Genomic DNA, 8,818 nt, shown 5'->3' on the forward strand with positions numbered 1-8,818 from the left:
GTGAGTCTTTTTTCTGATGGAGAGTTTTGCCTTGATGTTGATGGCTGCTGACTGATCAATGTGGTTGTTGGTGAAAGTTGGGGTAGCTGTGACACTTCTTGAAAGTAAGACAAGGAAGTTTGCCATATTGATCAGTTCTTCCTTTCATGAAATACTTCTCTGTAGCATGTGATGCTATTCGATAGCATTTTACCCACAACAGAACTTTCAAAATTGAAGTCAATCCTCTCAAACCCTGTCACTGCTTTATCTACTGAGTTGATGTAATATTCTAAATCTTTTGTTGTCATTTCAACAATGTTTACAGCATCTTCACTAGGAGTAGATTCTATCTCAAGAAACAACTTCTTTTGCTCATCCAAAAGAAGCAAGTCTTCATCTAAACCCAGTTTTCTTGGTTTCAAAGGTCACACCTCGTGTTCTTCAAGCAATCTAAATGAAGAAACATTTTTTCTTCAAGCTTTCAGGGAATCACTAATGTTTAGAATTACAATAAAGCTAGAATTACTAAAATGTTTAATGATAAAAACAAAAACATGCAAGTATAAACCCAATGTTCATTATTAGAGTCTACACACTTAAAATTACTCTTTCAAATTTCTCACGAGATTGCAGCGATTCAGTCACATCTTCAAGCTCCACTTTTTTTTTTTTTTAATTAACCAAGCATTTATTACAAACAACTGTGAAGAACTGTGGTACTTGCAAAACTTTTAAAAAGAGGGAGGCAGGGAATGAAGGTCTTTATTTTTGCATGTTTCTTTTGATGCTCAAGAAGCAATATGAGACTCACCAGTTCATTATTTTTTCAGCACAAATACCCCTGAACTTGAAAGGTAAACTTAGAAGAAAATTTCAAATAAATGTTATGTTTAACAGAAGGAACATGTACAACACAACTATTACCAGAAAAACAAGTTTATTTTAGCTAACTTTTAAATAAAATAATTGCTTATTCACTCAGTCACATGCTTGATATGCAGATTACGCATTTAGAGTGAAACGAAACTCCACTTCTAATTCTAGTTCTCTTGCTATTTCCACAACATCTTCAGTTACTTCTTCCACTCAAGTCTTGAATCCCTCAAAGTCATTCATGAGGGTTGGAATCAACATCTTCCAAATTCCTGTTAATGTTGATATTTTGACCTCTTCCCTGAATCACACATGTTTCTAATGACATCTGGAATTGTGAATCCTTTCCATAAGGTTTTCAATTTACTTTGCTTAGATTCATCAGAGGAATCACTTCCTATGACAGCTGTAGCTTTACAATATGTGTTTTTGAAATAAGACTTGAAAGTCAAAATTAGTCCTTGATTCATGGGCTGCAGAATGGATGTTGTGCTAGTAGGCATGAAAACAACATTAATCTCCTCTTACAGCCCCTTGAGAGCTCTTGGGTTACTAGGTGCATTGTCCATGAATAGTAATATTTTGAAAGGATTTTTTTTCTGAGCAGTAGATTTCAACAGTGATCTTAAAATATTCAGCAAACCATTCTGTAAACAGATGTGCTGTCATTCAGGCTTTGTTGTTCTACTTATAATGCACAGGAAAAGAAAAGTAGATTTAGAATAATTATTAAGGGCCATAGGATTTCCAGAATGGCAAATGTTCATTGGCTTCAACTTAAAGTCACCAGCTGCATTAGCTCCTAATAAGAGAGTCAGCATGTCCTTTGAAGCCAGGCATTGACTTCTCTCTAGATATGGAAGTCCTAGATGACATCTTCCAATATAAATCTGCTTTATCTACATTAAACATCTGTTGTTCAGTGTAGCCACCTGCACCAATAATCTTAATGAGATCTTCTAGATAAATTTCTGCAGCTTCTATTCATCAGCACTTGGCTGTTTTATGTTATACTTGACTTATATTTGGCTTTTTTAATAGACAGTGTCTCACTATGTTGCCCATGCTGGTCTTTAACTCCTAGGCTCAGTTGATCTTCCCACCTCAGCCTCGCAAGTAGCCAATACTACAGGTGTATGCCACTGTGCCTGTCTCCCACATTGCATTTTTATGTTATGAAGTCAGTTTCTTTCCTCCAGCCTCATGAGCCAACCTCTGGTAGCTTCAAATTTTTCTTCTGCAGCTTCTTCATCTCTTTTAGACTTCACAGAATTGAAGAGAGTTAGGGCCTTGCTCTGGATTAGACTTTGGTTTAAGGGAATGTTGTGGCTCGTTTGATCTTCTATCCAGACCACTAAAAGTTTCTTCATATCAGCAGTAAGGCTATTCTGCTTTCTTATCATTCAGGTGTTCACTGTAGTAGCACTTTAAATTTCCTTCTAAGAATTTTTCCTTTACATTCACAAAATAGCTAACTGGTACAAGAGACCTAGCTTTCAGACTATCTCAGCTTTCAGTGTGCCTTCCTAAGTTTAATCATTTCTAGCTTTTGATTTAAAGTGAGAGATGTGTAATCTTCCTTTCACTTGAATGCTTAGAGGCCATTTCAGGCTTATTAATTTCAATATCATTGTGTCTCAGGGATTAGACAGGCCTGAGGAGAGGAAAGGAGACAGGGAAACGGCTGGTTAGTGGAGCAGTCAGAACCCACACAACATTTACCAGTTAAGTTTGTCATCTTATATGACCATGGTTTGTGCTGCCCCCAAACAATAGTAACATCAAAGATCACTGATCACGGATCACAATAACAGATAAGAAAATTCATAAAAAAATTTGAAGTATTGTGAGAACTGTCAAGATATCACAGAGAAATACAAAGTGATCACACTTTTGTAAAAATGGTGGTGATAGCTGTGTTTGACATAGGGTTGCTACAGCCTTCAATTTGTAATAAATGCAATATCTGTGAAAGGTAATACAATGAAGTGCAATAAAATGAGGTATTCTTGTATTCTGGTGTTGCAATCTCACTATTTCTTGATAATTTAAATGCTTTTGAATAGGGCTGATGAAGTGAGAAGGCTCATGATGTATGGCAGAAAAACATTTTGGTGGTTTTAAATTGAAGAACATATTTTTACTGGGAGTCAGACAGTCCTAGAAGGGACCTAGGTAAATTGATGGTGCAAGAAGTAAAGGAGTTTGGTTTTGAGCAGAACTCAAGGGTGGACAATAATGGTTGTGTATAACAAAATAAATCACTATGAGATGCCTTTGCTCACTGGAACTTGCCAAAAGAGCAGCAGGAACAATGGATCCCAATGTCAGCCCTTAAGGAATATAAAAGAAGGTGAGGTATTTGGAGTATGAATTGAGTCAAGCATCTAATATACTTGACTTACTACCTTATTGCTCGCTGCCTCAATGGAAGAGTGTCCTAAATTGTTCTAAAAGGTGCAATCCCATGTATACAGAATTCCAGAAAGAATCATCTTGTTTTTTGTTTTTTTTTCTTTTCCTGCAGTTAAATGGTCACTAAGTCAAAGTGATAATTTTCTTCTTTACTATTTTCCACCTCCAATGTTCTTTTCAATTTGATTTAAAGGTTATTTTAATGAGAAACTATTTTGACATTGTCATATTGATCACAATTAAGAAAATAAGTGAATGTTAGTCATTCTTTGGGAAACCAAGAACACTATCCTTCACTTTCATGAAACAAGAAGGAAAGAATTCCAAAGGACTTCACGGCACATAGATGCTCCTTTCAGAAGGGTCCAACCAGTTTAATGAGTCACCTGGCTCCACAAGTCATTTCTTTGTAACAAACCCAAGGGCCTTTCTCTCAAAGGGACAGGCAATAACAGCCCTAGGAGACTTCCCATGTTCTCTTAGAACCTTCCTTTCTCCTTCCAGACCCCACAGAGATATCCATATTCATCCTTGCTGCATGTATGGGGAGCATTCAGTGGTTGACACTGTCAAGTATTCAGTACTCAGCTACTTATAACACTGAATGGAAAACAGTACTTTATAAATGTCCTTGGAATTTAACATCAACAATTCTGGCTCTGAAAGGTAAGTGCAAGATTCATAAATTTTGCTAAAATAATTTAAATTTTTATTTGTTTAGCAAGAAACTAAAAATAAAAGAACTACTCTCGCCAACTTTAGCTCTTGACTCCAACGGAAACTATGGCCTCAGCAAGAAATGCACCACAGAATAGTCATTGTCTGCACACCCAGCTCAGGCTTCCCAGAGTCTCCAGGGGCATTGTGGATGGTCTACAGAAGCCAAAGCTATTGCTAAGATTGTGTAGGTAAGAATATGAAAAGGAAATCAGAAACGCAGTCTGATTTTCAGGTTGGGTGGGGCTCCCAGTCCTATACTCTCTATTCATCATCAAAAGTGACCCATGTATTGAAATATTGAAAGAATATCTGAGTAGTTAGAGTCCCTGACCCAGGTAGACAAGCATGAATGGATGTCAAAATGAAGAACTCCAGAGAGGACCTTAGGTGTCCAGTGGAGAGGAAGGGAAGGACAACAATTAGTTGGCATGTTATATATCTAAATGGCATAGTCCAGAACCAAGAAGGCACCAGATACTGCACTTCCTGTTTTATATTGGATTTGGGGTGAAAATCCCCTGACATGTGTTGAAAGACAATTTACTTCTCATAAAAGAATGAATAAATAATCATATACCAATACTTCATTTTTACTTAATGAAATTTAAGCCCTGATGTATAATCAAACACCTATGGGTACTTTATAGGTATCATCCTTCCTTTAAATCAAATAACAAAGCTGTATTATAGGGACAATTAGTTCTATTTCACAAATGCAAAAACTGAGAGTCAGAGAGATTATGCACCAATTGATACAGTTGTCTGGCAGAAGGTCCAGGACCTAATTGTTTGACCTTAGTCACTCCATGACTCTCTGATCAGCATATATTGAAGCTCAAGTGGTGTACACAATGAAAGCAAGGTAAGCTCCACTGAACTCTGCCTCAGTCAGGAGGCAAACAGCATAAATGCTGCTCAGAATTTGGCCTCATTCCTGAGTTCAGAGTATGTTCAGAGACTGACAAAGAGAATTGTGAAGGATTTAATGATATTTCACAGTGGAATGCCAAAGGAATTATGAAAGTTTAAATTTAGAAAAAGGACGGTAGAAGAGGCATCGTAGGGGCTCCAATATTTTAACATTTTTATATAGATATTGGATGGTTTGCACCATTAAACTCAGGGGGAACCAACTGAGAAGTTTAAAAAACAGATTTTAATAACAGAACCAACACCAAAGGCAATAAGGCCTGACACTAGAGTAATTGAGGCACAATTAATGAAGATCAATTAAAGAAGAGATGGATCACATTCTTTAATGAGCTACAGGTTCTCAACTATTGATTTATTATCCCTCAGAATTCACATAGTCAAAGAATTCAGTTCCACTGTCAGAGAAAATTAATTCTTATTCCAAAGTAAAAATAAATTATAATTGCTAGGAATTTGAAGACATTTGGTACTAATATTTATTATTTAGATAAATGTTTCAAACCTTAAGAAAAGCAATAACATTGTTAGTAGAAAATTGTGTTTTTATGAATAGTATAACCAATGATATTGAGCAGAAAATCTCAATGTCATGTTAATATGACTCTTTAAAACTACAAAAGTTGCAAGGAAGGATATGTAATAGGGAGACACATTTAGAAAAGTAATTGAAGATAGATTATGAAGCTCCATGGATATCGTGCTAAAAAGTTTGACATAGATTCCATCAGTATTTCAGTTATAAGGATTGTTCCGGAAAATGGGAAATATTTTATTGATAATACTAAGTAGAAATGTAAATTAAAAAATGGAATATATGTTAAATATATACGTGATTACAAATATGTGAACACTACTTATATATGCCTCAAAGTCAAAATAAATCAAAATGGATTGTGAGGCACTATTAAAGTTAAGGATTTGTAAGTGATTCTTTAGTTGTTAAATATGCAAAACATTAAAATAAAACATATGCAAAAAGAATTTGTAAATCTATAGAATTTACCTATAGCGATTGCTGTTTAGCTGAAGTTAATGGCGAGTAAAGACATTGACTCTGTCAAATGCTGTATGCTTTAATATAAATTATTTCCGCACTTCTATTTTCTCATTCTGATGAATACACTTTTTTCTAATTTTCACTGAACCTTTAGTATGCCCTGAAATTATTACATTGAACTACAGAAATTTATCTGTTTTTTTTTTGTATTATTTATTAATTCTGCTTTGGTATCATTATCTCCAAACACAGAAGCTTTGCCTTTGCCACAACACAGTGGCAAAACATCTGAATAAGGCAATAAGCTCCTTAATGAAAATGTAGGCAAGAATGCAACAAAACAATGATCAAGAGGGAGCACTTTGGTTTAGTATTTTCATTATTGCAAATCATAGGGATTTGCTTACCTTGGAGCACAGAATCTACTTCTTTTTACTTATTGCCTTAAGGGAAATACCTAGTAATGGGAATATTTTAAAATGTATCATATTTTGACATGATTTCCACCTTATGCCTGATCCAGTTTGTAGGGTTACTAAATCATTTTCCCCCTTATTTTATTTTTAAATTAATATACAGTAAAAACGACCCTTTTAGTGAACATCTCCACAAATTTTAACGCAGGTATAGATTTGTGTAACCACCATCACAATTAGGATACAGAATAGCTGCATCAATCCAAAAGACTCCTTTGTACTACCCCTTTGTAACTTCACCTCTGTCCATTCCAAACCCTGGGCAAACACTAATTTGTTCTCTATCTGTATATTATTGTCTTTTAAAGAATGTCATATTCATTAAATCATGCATTAGATAACTTTGGAGACTAGCTTCTTTTATTCAGCACAATGACTTGCAAATTTATCCATATGTGTGTGTTCATTCCCTTTTTTTGCTTAGTAGTATTCCATTGCGTGAATGTATTATGGTTTATCATTCACTTGAATGATATTTTGCTTGCTTCCAGTATTTGATAATTATGAATAGAGATGTTATAAACATTCCTGTCCAGGTATTTGTGTGAACATAAGTTTTCATTTCCCTAGAATAAATACCTTGGAGTAATGTTGCCAGATCATATAGTAAACGTATTTTTAACTTAATGAGAAACTACCAAATTATTTTCAAATGTGACTATGCCAGTTTGCATTCCCATCTGCGATGAATAAAACCGTAGGTGCTTCGTCTCCTTGCCACCATTTGGTCTTGCCAATATTTTTTAAATGTAACCATTCTAATAAATGTGTAGTGGTATCTCATTATAGTTTTAATTTGTAAATTTTATAAATGAATTTGTGAGATTTTAATTTTAATTTGTAAATGTTTAATGTCTAATGATGTTGAGACACTTGTATTTAAAGTAATTACTGATGTATTGTGACTTGTTTGCAGTTTATTTTTGTTTTCAAAAATTAATTTTTTTAAGTTACAAATTAATTTATAAAAATTAACTTTAGTCTTAAAATTAATTTGTAAAATTTTAATTTTAATTTGTAAATGCCTAATGTCTAATGATGTTGAAACACTTGAGTTTAAAGTAATTACTGATATATTATGGTTTGTTTGCCCTTTTGTTTTTTGTTTTCTATTTGTTCTCTCATTTGTTTCTTTTTTTCTTTCTTTCCCTGCCTTCCTGTGGGTTACCTGAACACGGCCATTCATACATCTTCTTTGGTGAAATGACTATTCAAATATTCGCACATTTTAAAATTAGGTTATTTTTGTTCTCATTCCTGAATTGTAAGAACCTTTCTCTGTTTCATGTATACATCTTTTTATCCAATACGGTGTTCTCAAAAATTTTCTACAAGTCTGACTTCATTGCATTTTCTTGGTGGGGTCTTTTGAAAAGCAAAAGTTTTAAATTTTGAGAAGTCCAATTTTTGATTTTTCATGTATGTATTGTGCTTTTGGTATTATAGTTAAAAAAAAAAAACCTTAGCTTTCATACCCAAGATCACAGAGACATTCTTTTGTGTTTTCTTTCAAACAATTTGTAGTTCTAGCTATTGCATTTATGTCTATATTTATCTTGAATTAATTGTTTTGTGTGTCACGAGGTAATTGTATACATTCTTCCTTTCACATATGGATGTTCAATTGTCTCAGCACAATTTGTTGGAATATAATTGATTTTCCTTGGCACTTTTGGCAACCGGCCGGCATACACCTTTAAGTAACCTGACTGGGGACCTGTCACATTACGGCCCACCCTGTCCTGTCCCCCAGCTTTTACATTCTGTCTGCAATCTTGCACAAAAGTCCCTGAGTGGGGTAAGAGGGGAAGAAATATATTAATATATAATATATAGCCATGGCTTTTGCATACAGGCCATATCCACAATAGCATAAAAAGCACACACCGTATACACAACAGCATAAAAAGCAGAAGCTAACTACAATTATAATGCCTATTAGCAAAACATACTTCAATGTGTAGGTAGGGTGTGTAACTAATTTGAGAATAAGTCAAAGAAATCTAATTGGATTGTATCATGGATCTGGACCAAAAAATAATGTAAAACGTCTGTGACATTATTCACTTCATCTGGCATATAGGTGCAACAGGTAATGTCTATAAGGGCACATGTTTTTAGGTCTCCAATATGTTGGCAATTGGGCCTCCAGGTGGAGACAATCACCAGTCAACTGGAGTTGCATTATCAGTGCTGTTGAACTGATCACTCCAGTTCTGTCAGGAGAAATGCAGAATATTCTAAGGTGTGCCATTATCATTTGATAGAGGGAGCTCTTATACTTAACAATCAGACTTGTTGCTGACAGCTGCTGTAGTCACAGCCCAGCATAGAAAGACATTACCAGCTGCCATGGGTAGCAGGAACAATAGCTATTGGCAAAAACACAGGTTTTTAGTAGGGACCCTTGTAGGTATATCCA

General features: G+C 34.7%; 1 long non-coding RNA gene across 1 annotated transcript in view; it reads left to right on the forward strand.

Annotated features, from left to right (window-relative positions):
• LOC140713428 (uncharacterized) overlaps nt 1-4,278 on the forward strand; it is an 83,775-nt gene extending 79,497 nt beyond the window's left edge. Inside the window, exons 3-4 of the long non-coding RNA XR_012095506.1 lie at nt 3,775-3,936; nt 4,033-4,278. This is a non-coding gene — a long non-coding RNA (uncharacterized lncRNA). The remainder of the gene's footprint in view (nt 1-3,774; nt 3,937-4,032) is intronic.
• The last annotated feature ends 4,540 nt before the right edge of the window (nt 4,279-8,818 follow it).

Source organism: Chlorocebus sabaeus, chromosome 1 (genome assembly GCF_047675955.1).
Source record: "Chlorocebus sabaeus isolate Y175 chromosome 1, mChlSab1.0.hap1, whole genome shotgun sequence".
In the NCBI taxonomy this organism is placed as follows: Eukaryota; Metazoa; Chordata; class Mammalia; order Primates; family Cercopithecidae; genus Chlorocebus; species Chlorocebus sabaeus.